Genomic DNA, 14,718 nt, shown 5'->3' with positions numbered 1-14,718 from the left:
AAGGGATGCACATGATCCATGTAAATATATATGTTTTCTGTTTGATGTTTAACATAAAAAATAATTAAGTTAATTACTCCTCCGGTCCTTAATATAAGACCCATTTAACTAATTTGATTAGATTAAGGAAGTTAGGTAAGTTAGTTAATTATAAAAAAAGTGACACATTTTTCCTAAAACACCATAATCATCTTACTTAATACCTCATATTCCTCTTCTACTTGACTATGGTTGGGGGTATCCATAGGGGTAATTTAGAGAAAATTGATAAATATGAGAAATGGGTCTTATATTTAGGACCAAAACTAACTCAAAAATTGGATCCTATATTAAGGACCGGAGGAGTACTTATACAATAAATAAATATTGTTGAAAAAGTGAATAAATATACACGAAAGACAAATTTCCAATGGAGGTAGTATAATATTGGTCCATACTACTGTCTTTTTCCTTGTTTTGCACAAATAAAACAGTCATGACCCTCTCACAACAGCATCAATTTATCATACCCAGTGCTCATACAATGTTTTACTTAGCTTGCATAATCCACATTCAAATAGAGTTTTGGAGCAACTCGCACCAGAGAAAACGATGAAAACAAAAACCAAACAGTGAGAAAACGATAACCAAACACGCAGAACCCACATGTGCCATGCGAGCTAACCTAATCTACTGACCCGTTGCACTATTCTTGTGGGTTTCTCTTATCATTTGTGTGTTTCTGCTTCTTTTTCCCCCCAAATTTTTTCTCCTCAGATCGTCTTCTTTTCCTCCTCAGATATTTTCTCCTCATATCTTGGAGGAATCGAATTCTACTGATTTTTCTGAGGCCTTGAATCACAGTTTGTTTCCTTCTAAACATCACCAAGAACTTTCGAAATCCTTCGTTAGTACAGATCAAGGCCGCTCCAAAACCTAACAATTGAGGAGCGAGTTTGAGTTTGGTTAATCTTGACAGAAATACACGAATAGAACAAGTATTGCCGGTGGAGGATGCTAGGGAATCTGTGCTCAGGTCAGAGGAAGGACTCACCTGAAGGCAAAAAGAAAACGAAACGTCAACAAAGTGATAATATATATGATGAGTGCTTCAAAAAGAGCAAAGCAAGGAACTTGAAAGAACTTGAAAGTGACCTCATTGTTAGCAGGAATATTAGGATAAATGTTGTAGAAGCATTTGTACTCTTTTTCTTTAGGAGGCCAACTCCAACACCTCCTCAGTCTGGTCGGATATGACATTTTTAAATAAGAGCTTGACGCAGGGGGAAAAAAAAAAGGAATTCAGAAAAGCATCCATAAGAATACGTTCATGACTTGTTTATAAGACCCAGAAGAGTCTCTCTACTGCTCACCCAAAACTTAAAGGAATTGGATTCTCTCCATTACTCTTCTCATCCTCTTTCCCTCCACTACCCTCCTTTTCTCTTCACAACCATTGGATCAAAACTCCAATGGTCCAGATTTAATATGTTATAACATTTTATAAAAATAAATATTATGATAAAAAATAGATAAATAAATTTAAACTGTTAAAATCTAATCTGAACAGCTCATAACTACAGACTGTTATTATAAAGCAAATTTTTTTAATTTTTTTTATTACAATTGTAAACTGTTCAGATCAGATTTTAACAGTTTAAATTTATTTATTTTTTTTTTAATAACATTATTTTTATAAGATGTTAAATCTGGACCATTGGAATTTTGATCCAATGGTTATGAAGAGAAAAGAAGGGTAGTGGAGAAGAAGAGGATGGGAAGGTAGTGGAGAGAATCCAAATACAAACTTAAACCATACTTGCTTTTTGTAGGATTAAAAGAAAACGCTTGTAAACCAGCCGAAGATCTAGAGGGTGGGAAACTATGGCACAGATGAGCTTGAGACAAGATCAAAGGTGAAGGATGATTTAGAAAGTATTTGAATGGAATCAAAATCATAATTTTAAAAATACTTTTACGGTATATAAAGTAAAAATGTAAAAGAGTTACCTCGCTTTGCCAAAAAATACTCTTAAGAAGTTGCTTCCAAACACCCCTGGATGAAAATGGAATCCTTAAAAAGTTTGCCTTTTAATTATTTGGGCTTCGCCTTCTTTATTCACCCAGAAATAATTAGTTTAGCCTTCAGAAGAAGTATAATTAAAAAAGTTCAGGTCTTACCGGCGATGGATGGTTGGTACTTAGTAAAGGAGATCCGGCGAACTCGACCCTTCACACTTGGACGTGGAGAATGGATGTGCGTAGGAAATGAGGAGAGGATTGAACGGAAAACGCGTGAGAGGGCATTGAATGGATGGAGTTGGAATTTCGTTCTTTTCTGACCCATGTTAAACGAAAACCAAAAAGGACAATTTTGCTGTTCTGGCGGTGGGTACCTTTTTAATGATTATAATATAATAATGATAATTAGATGATAACATGATAATAATAAGAAAAAAAATGATATTAAAAATTATAATATTTCAATTAAGATATATAAGATTTTAAAATTCCAAAAAAAAGTAAGTGATAGTTGATCAGATATTTTATAAATATCTATTATGCTTCTTCTAAAGGCTAAACTAATTTTATTAATAAATTGATAATGACAAGTGTTAAACAGCTAATGATAAGAAATTTACTGACAATAATAAGTTTGATAACTTTTTTTAAAAAATTTGATATAAGGATACTTTAATCATTTGATCATATTTACAAAATATTATATCAGGTACCAGTTCTTCTTTTTAAATTTTAAGTTCTTAAATATTGGAATTAGAATATTTTAATTTTTAATTTTTTAATGTATTTTTTCTAATAATAATGATGGTATAAAGCAAGGAGAACAAACCAAACTGGACCGGACCGGCAGGTTCAACCGGAAAACCGGTGAACCAGTTGCCGATCCGTTTTGGTTTGAAAAAAAAAAACTGGTGCCTTATTGAATCGATATTAAACCAGTTCAACCGTGAAAAACCGATAAGAATCAGGTAATTTGACGGTTGGATGGGTTGTCCGGTTTGGACACTTTTATTTTTTTAAAACCTCCAATCCCAGAAAACGACGCCGTTTAACATGAAAAAAAAAAAGAAGCTAGGTGCCTAGGTTGAAATCGAAGCTCAGCTCAGCTCCCACCACCCCCAAGCTTTAGTTTTGCTTTGCCTTTTCACCATTTTTCTCCCCTCCCCCAAATCGAAAATCCCTAGCTGAATCCACTCTCATTGTGCTGGATTTTTCTTCACCATCGAAGGTCGCAGATCTTTGTGTAACATTGTCTAGGACTGCAAGTCAAACAGTTGAAGCAGTAGGCCATTGTGGTCGCCTCCCGTCATCGCTTCTTCTTCACGGTGGCAGAATCATTATCGCAGCTCGGAGGTTCTTCCTTCTACTTCTACTTCTACTTGTTTCCAGCTTCTGTGCTCTTGTTGTCTTGTTCATTACTTTCATTCAGTTAGATGTGCTCTGCTTTTTCCTTCATTGGTCATGCTTTGTGCAATTGTTGATTGTTCCGGTTTTGAAGAGTGAGACTGAGATATGTGCGTATAGCACTATAGCTTCAAAGTCATTTTTCTTCTTCACGATACCGATTATTCCACTTTGCTATTTTCTTTTTCTCCAATATCAAAGCCATTTTTTGTTTTTTGCTCGTCTGACTGTCTGAGGCTAAATTGAAAGTATAAACACTGAAATAGGTAGTTGAATTTGTCAATTTGATTATGCTCTTGTTCCATTGTGTGAGACTGACTGATATATGAAATTTGAATTTCATATTTGAGGTTGAGCCGTTAAGGAATATTAGAATAGTCAAATCGTTTGCTGAATTAGGATTGTTTTATTCTAATAATAGGAATGCATTTATATATCTTGAATTAAATTGTATTATTTTAATATGACCGGTCCGACTTTAGTTTGACCAGTTATCCTTGACCTACTGTCTTGACCGGTTTAGTTACCGGTCCGGTTTTTTATTCTTTGATACAAAGTAAAGTTCATCAACATATCCTATCCTTTTTAGATTTAGATTGAAAAGTGAAAAATTATTTTTAAAAACATGCTTTTTTAATTAATAATAACAAAAGAAATCAGTTATTTGTTTTTGGGCTGAATTTTTTTTTATTATTCTAAAACAAAAGTTGCTTGTCAGCTCGGACTTTTTGGGGGGGGTAGAGTGTAGATTACTATCCATAGGCTATGCTGCATTATCATGACAAGACTCATCACTGGATTGCATCTTTGTGTAAGTCGTAAAAATATTTTTGAGGGGATAATATTCTGATCACAACTCATAGACGTACCACGGGAAGAGAATTTTGATGTTACTCTTCCCACCAAGAATGTACGCAAGATTAACCATTTTGTTGTTGAAATAAAAACAAGTTAGGTGCAATCCGCAATCACAAATCAAAACACAAGATACTGAGAAAGATTAGGAGTTTACTCAGTTCTTTCCTAAGTTATGATGAGTGTTCTATGTTCAAACATGATGGTTTGTGGATTAAAGTAATCATTGAAGATAGATCTAGGAGGTGTTTGAAATTGATCAAAATGTTTTTTAAAAATATTTTTTCATAAATTAAAATATATTCATTTCATATACTATAAAATTACTTTTAAAATTATAATTTGGTTTCAATCTAAATGCTTCCTTATTCTTTCTAAGGAGCTTGCAGTCCAATAATTCAAGTCCACTTTAGCACAGAATTGAAAGTCCCAAATAACAACTTATGCGAGAATGACATTGTTCACCAACATTATGCCATGGTTTAATGAAATGAGTCATGACTAGCTGGCGATTCTTTTTTTTTTTTTTTTTGAATTCGTAGGCAGCGATTCACCTATTCACCCAGCCGAATCACTTAAACTATGGACCCGTTTAGCTCACGAAAGATTTGCTATTGGAAACGGAAAATCCAAATTTTCTATTGGCATTAGTTTGGTTCGAGGAAAAGGCAGGAATGAAACGAAAGGCACGATCTGATTTTTATTTAAATAACTAAAAATCTGTTTCCACCTAAAGTGGGGGAACAGGGGAACAAATTTCCTGTCACGTTTGCAATAACTTATTTTATTCATTTATCCTTAAAGTCGTAAACCAAAAAAAAAAAAAAGAGACTGGAGCTTGACTTAGACATAGACGATATCATCATGTATGGAGAAGGCTGAAGAGGACGAATGCTATTTTGCAGGTGTTGAGAGCAGGAACTAGCATTGTTGACAGGTTTGTAATTGTCCTCTACTCTTATTCTGTTCTTCATTTACAATCTTCTTCTTTTCTTCTTGCTTTGTTTGTTACTGCTGCTGTGTCGAAGTCAATAGAAATAATGGAAACATTTTGAACAAACTTAAACTTGGGTTTTATGTATGAATTGATAAACATGTGTTGAAGATGGAACCTGATAAACATTTTGTAGATCATACAGTAAGAGTACGAAAATATACGAAAATATATGTCTGGAAGTCATGGTTGCTTGTTTAGTTATGGTTGTGGCTATGAGAAAGCTATTGATTGTAATGTTTGTGTGTAGCAACATCTATATATGAGCAAGTTGATGAGGAAGTTGCCATGCTTGTTTGTGAGCAGGTCACCATGTTCTTGCACATTTTGGGTGATTGCAAAAGCATTCCACTATGTTAATGAATATATGGTGTATATATGAAGCATAACTTATATGTTATTTAGTTGGTTTGGACTTGTTTCATTTGTATCTGATTTTAATTTGCGAATTTATTTTGTTCATACACGAAAAAACAAAGCAAAATAGAGTTGGTATTGTGCCTAAGTGAATTTGAATTGTGTGCGCAACGTTGGAATGTATGATAATAAAGTTCAAGCTTGTAACAACCTAACTTTTATTTTTGATATAAAAATTATAAAAAAAATAATATTAAAAAGAGAGAATTGTTAGAAAATCATTATTTTAAATTAAATTAAATAATAAATTATTATTTAAATTCTATTATATTATAATTTTAAAAAAAAACTTTTCCACCAAATAGAGGTTATTTTAAAAGAGGAAAAAAAAAAGGAGATGGTTAGTTGGGAGATGAAGGGAGAAAGAATAAAAGAGAGTGAGAGGCAAAAAGAAAAAGCAGAGGCGCAGAAGAGAGAGAGAGAGAGAGGCGGAGAAGTACTAGTATTTTAAAGAAAAAAGCAAGTTTTGAAGATCAATTACATACATAAAAATACTTGTTGGCAAATAGTCTTTATGATTATTTTTTATATATTTAAAGTTTTTTTTAGTAGAAAAGAAGATTCATTACTCAAAGGATATATACAAATGGAGGAAATTTACCCAAAAACAAAGTGATTTATCAAACGACCGGTTAGCCGCGCTCAAACTTAAAAATCTAAGAGACTCATTAGCAAGGATGGCGTGTAGAGCCAAAGCGATGGCTTCATTAAGTACACTATGGCAACGCACTCTTTCATTGGCAAACGCCGCACCATTCCTGGCTCTCCAAAACTTCCAGCATAAGATACCAAACAAGACGTTCCAAGAGGGTCTGTTCTCATCTCGTTTAAGGTTCTTAGTCAGCCATCCTTTAAGAGGCTGGGAGTAGAAGTAGGGATAGATCTGAAGCTGGAACAATCAACTGCCAGCAAGAGTAGGCAACATTGCAAAATCTGAAGACATGATTTAGGTCTTTAGTTTGGCCATTGCAAAGTTTGCAAGAGTCTCTAATGGCCGTATGTCATCTAACTCTTTTGCTGTTTGTGGGTAGTTTGTCATTAAGAACAAGCCAAAGAAAGGTCCTGATCCTTTGACGACCAGGCCACTTCCATATGTAGTCTCATATACTACTTTCCTCAAACCACTCATCTTTCTTCAAGAGTCTATAGGCTAAGCCCACAGAGAAATCACCTCTTTCCGTGAGATGCCAGTAGCACCTATCAAGTTTGCTGTTGGCTGATGGGGGATTAATTTTCAGAATTTGATTAACATGTTTTTAGAACTTTCCATCTGCTTGATTTTGATGAGTTTAAGAGTAATGAAACCCAGAATTCCTTAAGTAATAATGAGTTTGGTCATGTTTGTTCATGTAAGGATTCTCCGAAACCTAGTTGTGACAATCACAAGAAACTTGAAGTTAAGTTCAAGCTTCCTCTTCGCGACTCTGAAATGATACTTGACATGATGCTAGAGGCTAGAAGGTGGGGCATGAAAATAAAACTATACTTGCTTGTAAGCCAAAAGATGACAAGTTTGATATAGTGAATTCTTGCAATGGCCTTCTTTTCCTGTAGGATCAGTTACTAGGAATTCACGGTTTCTTTACAACCCAAAGCCACTTATTGTTTGTAACCCAATCACAAAAGAGTTTATAAGACTTCCAGCACGATCCAAGAATAATAAACTGATCATTACATGCCTGCATTTTCTTTGGATTAGATTATCTCAAGAAAACTAATAAATATAAAGTGATAAGAATATATGATCGCAATGCAATCCATGATGATAGAGTTGTTGAAATACTCACATTGACGATGGAAAGTAAATCTCTCACTTGTTTGAATGGATTGCTTCATTGGCTTGGTTATCATTGGACGGAAGTGTCAATTTTATGTTTTGACTTAGAAAGTGAGATGTCAAATTTATTCCCTTTTTCTTCTACAATATCATCCATCATAATCACAAATATGAATGCTGAAAGTTGTGTTGGGCTAGGAGAATTAAAGGGAAGTCTCTACAAATGTTGTCCAATTGAAAATGAAAAGCGTCTGAGGTTTTGGACTATGAAGAAGTATGGCGATGAACAATCTTGGAATGAAGTTCTCAGGTTTAATGTTGAAGATTGTGATGATGGGCAACATTTATATTAGCTAGTAGTTGTTTTTGGCGGTCTTGGAATATTTGTTTTTGATTTTTGCATTTTGGTATAGATCATTTGGTTAAAAAGTTCTTTTTGTGTGTGCAAATTTGTTTTAAAAATTAAAAACCATAAAATTTTATCCCATAGAATTAAAAAATTAATATTGAATATTAATATAGTGATAGAAACCATTAGCATTTAAAATTACTATGATTTTAAACTTTGATACAAATTTATTCTAAAAAACTTATGGGTATCTAGTGCTCTTGATTGAAAATTTTCTAGACAAATTTAAATATTAATTTTTTTTATTATTCTCTAATACTGATATGAATATATATATTTATATAAGTGTGCAATATTTAAATTGCGGGAGGATGAAGTTTTATATTTGGCGAAGTACAATGCTGGCATGAGAATATGAGCATGGATTTCCAGAACTTTTGATTATGTTATGTTCAGTGGATTATCGTTTTAGTTAGCAGTTTTTTATTAAATTTTTTAAGGTTCTATTTGGTGTGTGAGAGAAATGAAAAAAGGAAGGGAAAATTTTAACAATGAGCTCAATATAAAAAATTTTAATTAGTTAAAACTAAGTGGACGTGTGTGGCCTGAACGGGAACACTACGTCAAGATAAAATCTGGTAGTTTTCTTCTAAAGCATGAACTTCAAAAGCAGGTATTTTTACAATTAAAAAAAAAGCATGTATTTTGAATTTTAGATGTCTTTTTTAAGTGAAAATTTAGATTTCTTTTAGACTTATGAGATCCCTCGTGCACATGGGAACCAATTTTTCACATCTTATCTTATTTCTTTTCAGTTTCTTATTAGTTATTATAAGAGATGAATAATCGAATTACGTTAATAAAAAAATAGTTAAAATTAGTTAAGAACAATTAGTGCATAAAAAGTATAATTTTTTCCAAAAACACCCTCGTTAATAAGGAAAGAGAGCATAAGAGAGAATAATTAAACTATTAAAAGAAAGAGAAGTAGGAGGGAGAGACAGTGTGAGTTGGAGACAAAATAAATATGAGTAAAGTAGAAAATCAACACAAAAAAATAGATATCACTTTTAAGTGTCTCTTACATATAAGAACATACCATAAACATCAAATATCTCTTATAATAAGAAACAGAAAAAGTATTAGAGAGGACGATACTCATCTTATACTAAATATAAAATTAATATTATAATATAAATTATATTAAAAAATATATTTTATATTTAAAATCGGAATAATATATTATAAAAAGTCATAATGCTGAGAGCTAAGACCCCACCTTACATCAAGTACTAAGGGCAGGGCTCTTCACTTATTGTACTGGAAAAGAAATAAAAAATAAGAAAATAAATAAAAGTTGTTCTTACTTTTTTATTTTTAAAAAATATTATTGTTATTTTTATAGAAAAAATTAAAAATAATCACTTATTTATGCAAAACTCTAACATACTGTATCATTCCTGAAAAATAAACAGCACCACTTGTTAACCAAATTTCATGTGATATCATGAGATGTATACTAATTTTCTTTTATATATATACTTTTTCAGTTTTAAATATAAAATCCTTATATTAGTGTGTATAAAAATTTTATATTTAAGACTTGAGGAATATATTGATTTGATTTGATTGGCTCAGCATTTTAAGATATTGAAAAATAAAATAAAAGCGCAAGGAAATAAATATTTTCAAATACACGGATATGTTTCATCCTGATTTCAAAAATATGACGTACTATTATTTCCACTTTATTAGAGCACATGGCACTCTTTTCCTTTTTCGGCTGTCTTTATCATAAATCAATCAAAGAAGGAAGATATTAAAGAAAAAAAGTATTGTTGGCTAAGGGTTTTGTTTCTTGTCAAAAAGAAAAGAAAAGAACATAAAAGAAGAGAGAAGAATTATTGCCGGGGCATGTTCAGTAGGGGGCGGACAACACTTCAATGCATTATATATTTTACTTCTTTTCTTTTTTTAATGTGCTTATGTGCTAAGTTTTCTGCTCTATCCTTCTTGACTTGTTTTTTTTTTTTTTACCTGATTCTTAACTTGTTATTTTTTTCCACCTGATTCTTAACTTGTTAGTTTGTATATTATATATTTTACTTTTTGTACTTAATAATAACAACTTTAATATTTTACTATTACCCATTATGACTTTATATTAGGAGGAATTACAATAAATTTCAAAAAAATAATTAAAAAATAAATATAAAAAATTGTCATTTTTTATTCTGAAATTTATCATTACAAGCTGTTTAGATTGTTATTCGGACTTTTTAGTATTTTTTTAAAGATCTCATTGTAATTCTCTCTTTACATTATGCATGAAATTTGAGCAATTTAAAAAATTTTGTGGTACTATTATAAAGTTTAAGAAACAAGTATATGTTGTTTATAAATCATAAATAATATAAGAAATTAAGTGGATTTTTAAGTGAGTAAATTTGGCAACCGACTTGTATGTTAAGGCTTCTTCAAAAGAGTTGTCTTTTTTCTTGTCAAAAAAAGTTCAAGCAAGATGAGTTTTAGGAATTTATTAGAATTAGGACATACTTCTAAGCCCAAAAAATAATTATAAAGGTATTTATAGATAATTTATCAAAATGCTATAAACAGTAAAATTATTTACGAAAATGCTATAAACAATAAAATTATATACCTAAATACTGTACTTTTAAAAATATTTACTAATATACTGCACTTAAACTTATTCTTGGCAAGAATAACTTTTAAATTACACACAAGTTGTCCTTGACGTGAATGATTTTAAAAATCGTTCACGCTAAGAACGATTTTGTTTTTTTTCCTATTCACTCCCCATGCGAGGATCTCTGCCAATTTAAATGATATAAGTTTAAAAGATTTTATAAACTATTTAAATTTATAATTCAAAACTTTAAAACAGTTCTTTGTTACAAAGATTTATAAACATATTTAGTTAAATATATATATTTATTAAAAAAAATTAGTTAAAGTTTTAAGCAAATCTTTTTATGTTTGTCTTAACTGAATGAAATTAATGTAATTGTAAAAATATAATTTATGAATTTATTAAAATCAGAAGTAAAATAGTAAATAAATTTTATTTTAATATAAATTGTAGTTAAAATAATATTTTTAGCATTTTTTTAGAATACTCCTACTAACAGTATTAACTAATTAAACTAAACTATATGTTTTTAAAATAGAAAAAAGATCTATGTAACTGATGCAACCTAGAAAGATAGTCAGAATATTTTACTCTTGATTTAAAACACTCATATCATGACACGTCATCACCAATTAAAAAATGCAACATAGCAATAGCATGGAAAAGGCAAAATGAAAAAAAAGAAATTATGAGCGCCCTTCATTCATTTCAATTTTTCATTACTTATGCCTTATTTAATTGGTGATGACGTGTCATGATATGAGTGTTTTGAATCAAGAGTAAAATACTCTGACTATCTTTCTAGGTTGCATCAGTTACATAGATCTTTTTTCTATTTTAAAAACATATAGTTTAGTTTAATTAGTTAATACTGTTAGTAGGAGTATTTTAAAAAAATGCTAAAAATATTATTTTAACTACAATTTATATTAAAATAAAATTTATTTACTATTTTACTTCTGATTCTAATAAGTTCCTAAATTATATTTTTATAATTACATTAATTTCATTCAGTTAAAGCAAACATAAAAGATTTGCTTAAAACTTTAACTAATTTTTTTAATAAATATATATTTAACTAAATATGTTTATAAATCTTTGTAACAAAGAAGTGTTTAAAAGTTTTGAATTATAAATTTAAATAATTTATAAAATCTTTTAAACTTATATTATTTAAACTGACAAAGATTCTTGTATGGGGAGTGAATAGGAAAAAACTAAAATCGCTCTTAGCGTAAACGATTTCAGAAATCATTCTTGGTGTGAACGATTTCACTTTTTGATTTAAAAAAAATTTAAAAAGCGAAATCGTGCATGTCAAGAAAGATTTCTGAAATCATTCACGTCAAGAACAACTTCTGAAATCGTTCATGCCAAAAACAATTTGTGTGTAATTTGAAAGTTATTTTTGTCAAAAACTATTTTAAGTACAGCATATTGGTAAATACTTTTAAAAGTACAGCATTTTACTATATAATTTTATTGTTTGTAGCATTTCGGTAAAAAAGCCTAAAATCCTCACATTAGCAATGTGATTCAAACCCATAATACTGAATTAGTTACTACTCTAGTCCTATTTATAGGGCAGAGAGATAATATTTTTTGGTTATATTTTTAAGTCATTTCATTAAATTTTCAGTGTGAATATATTATTTTGTCCTTCATTTATTATAGTGTAGGTCATTATTTCTTTTGAAAGGTATATATATTAAATATGGATAAAATTAAAAAATTATCATATTTTAATAGAAAGTTAATATATTTTAAGATTTTTTTATCTTTGTGAAATATGCTGAAAGTGTTTTATAAATAAAATCAGAAGAGTATGTTTTTTTGAATGGGTTTATTTTTTTTTTTCAAGGATATTAAATTGAATCTTTCAAATTGTTCTTTTTTATGACAAAAAAAATTAAGTTAACTATAGATGATGTAAAATGGGCATGAGGGAGCATGATTGGAATTGCAAAGGAAGCGAGGGGAATGAGAGGAATGGGGAAGAGTGAAGGGTAATAAAGAAAAAAGAGGAAAGAGAAAGTGAGAGAGAAAAAGACAAAGAAAGAAGAGGCGCAATGCATTGGTATTGAAGTCCAAATAATTACCATGTGGGCCCTTACCATCCCTCTCATAGCTAGAGCCGGGAATCAGGGCCGGCCCGGCCCTCCAGGGCCGGCCCTTCAGGGCTGGCGGGCTTAAAAGGGCCGGCCCTCTAGGGCTGAAATTTTAAAAATACCTCAATTTGTTAAGCCCGGCCCTTAAGCTACAGGGTCAGGGCCGGCCCGCGGGCTTTTGGCCCGTTTAAGGAAAAATACTATTTTTTTATATTTATCAAATTTTTTTATAAAAATATAAAAATAAACCAATGAAATTATTAATAAAAGACATAAATATGAATAAAATTAAATCACAAATATAAAATATCATCATATATAAATATTCATCAACATCTAAGAACATGTAAAACATTCATTAACAAGATAACAATATCTAAAAGTTTTATCTATAATGCAATTGTGCAATAAATAAACACTATCATTAATCTTTTGAAACTTCATCATCACTATAATTAATTACTTTTCTTCATAAGTATGCTTTTCTTTCGTAACAAAAATATCAAGTTTTTCTTCTTTATAAGAATTTTATTTTTGAATTTTGCAATCTAACTATTATTTTACTTTAATGTGAGAAACATTGTTGTTGAAACTCATGAATTTCTAATTCAAATTATAGAATCACAAGTTATATAAGTATAAAAATATTCTATTATCAAATATATATATAGTTTAAAAATATCAACGCATATAATATAAATCAAATCATTATTAAAGTCTAAATTAACCGATTTTTTAAAAATTTAATTGGATAAATTATTGTCTAAAACTAAATTTAATTTTAAAATGATAATAATAACTAAATATTTGAAATATTATTAACAATGTAAAAAATTAATAACATTAATATTATATAAAAAAATTTAAAAAATAAAAAAAAAATTATAAAAGGGCTTAAAAGGGCCGGCCCGCGGCCCTCCAGGGCCGGCCCTTTTAAGCCCTCGACCCTCCAGGGCCAGCCCTCCAGGGCTTGTTTCTCATTTTAAGAGAAAAATATCAAGCCCGGCCCTCGTAATTTAAGGGCCTAAACAGGCCGGCCCGATGGGCTCGGCCCGTTTTCCCGGCTCTACTCATAGCTTTAGGCTTAGCCTCTTGTTTCTTTTTTCTTCGCTCTTTTTTTTTTTTTTTAAATGAAATTAAGTATGAAAAACCAGAGGAACAGAAAGGAGGCTGCTGGGATGCTGCTCACGACTGAGACACCGGTAAATTCCACCTAATCATATTTAAGATGCAGTTGTGAATTAAATATGCGCACTGTCTGTTAACATAACATAAATTTAAACTTTAAGCGAGTAATTTTTTAATTAGATCTAATTCTCGCTGGTATTTAATTTTATAGTTTTGTTGCGAAGTTTTTACATGAGATAAATTTTTAACATATTTACCTTTTATGATACAAAATCACCCCCAACTAATTCAAAAGGGGAATATGTAATGTTTAGCAAAAACAATCTTGCTAAAAAGCATGATATTAATCCAATTTGATGTAGGAGAAACAATTCTCTCTTTTGGGGATTTAAAAAACAAAGGAGAAACATTTCTCTCATACATAAAGATATTGTTTTCGTGCACAAATCGAGGGTTATGGATTCTTTTCTTCTTCATTCTTCAATTTCATGCTACGCTTTTTGGTAAAAATAATTTATGAAATACGAAATAAGTATGTAAGAATAATTTTATCTTGACTTATGTGAAACATGTTTATAGGAGATTTTCACTGCTTTGCTAAACAGGATCATAATTAATTTGCAGTTCTGAAAAAAATAATTAACTTTTAGAGATCAACAAAATTAATTAAATTAATTATTTATTAAAAATACGTATTAATTTTGTTAAAATACTCATTTTATTTATTTACATTAGAAACTACTCTTTTAATGAAAACTTTTTCTTAATACGAAGAGCTCATGAAAAATTTATAAATTTTTTAAAAACAAAATGAATTGAGTTACTCCCTTCAATTCACAATATAAGTTATTTTTATAAGAATGATTTCATTTAAATATAGGTCATTTGTAAAGTAATTAATGCTTATTTGTCAATTTTGTCCTTATAATTAATGTTCATACATGACTCTTTGCATTTTTCTCAATATTTCACAACTTGGTTTAACACAAATAAAGTTGAGAAAAATTTTGAATTCGAGACACATTTAGTAAA

Source organism: Neltuma alba, unplaced genomic scaffold, assembly GCF_004799145.2.
Source record: "Neltuma alba isolate B1F8T4 unplaced genomic scaffold, ASM479914v2 tig00011306_pilon, whole genome shotgun sequence".
Lineage (NCBI taxonomy): Eukaryota > Viridiplantae > Streptophyta > Magnoliopsida > Fabales > Fabaceae > Neltuma > Neltuma alba.
This window is presented reverse-complemented; position numbering follows the sequence as displayed.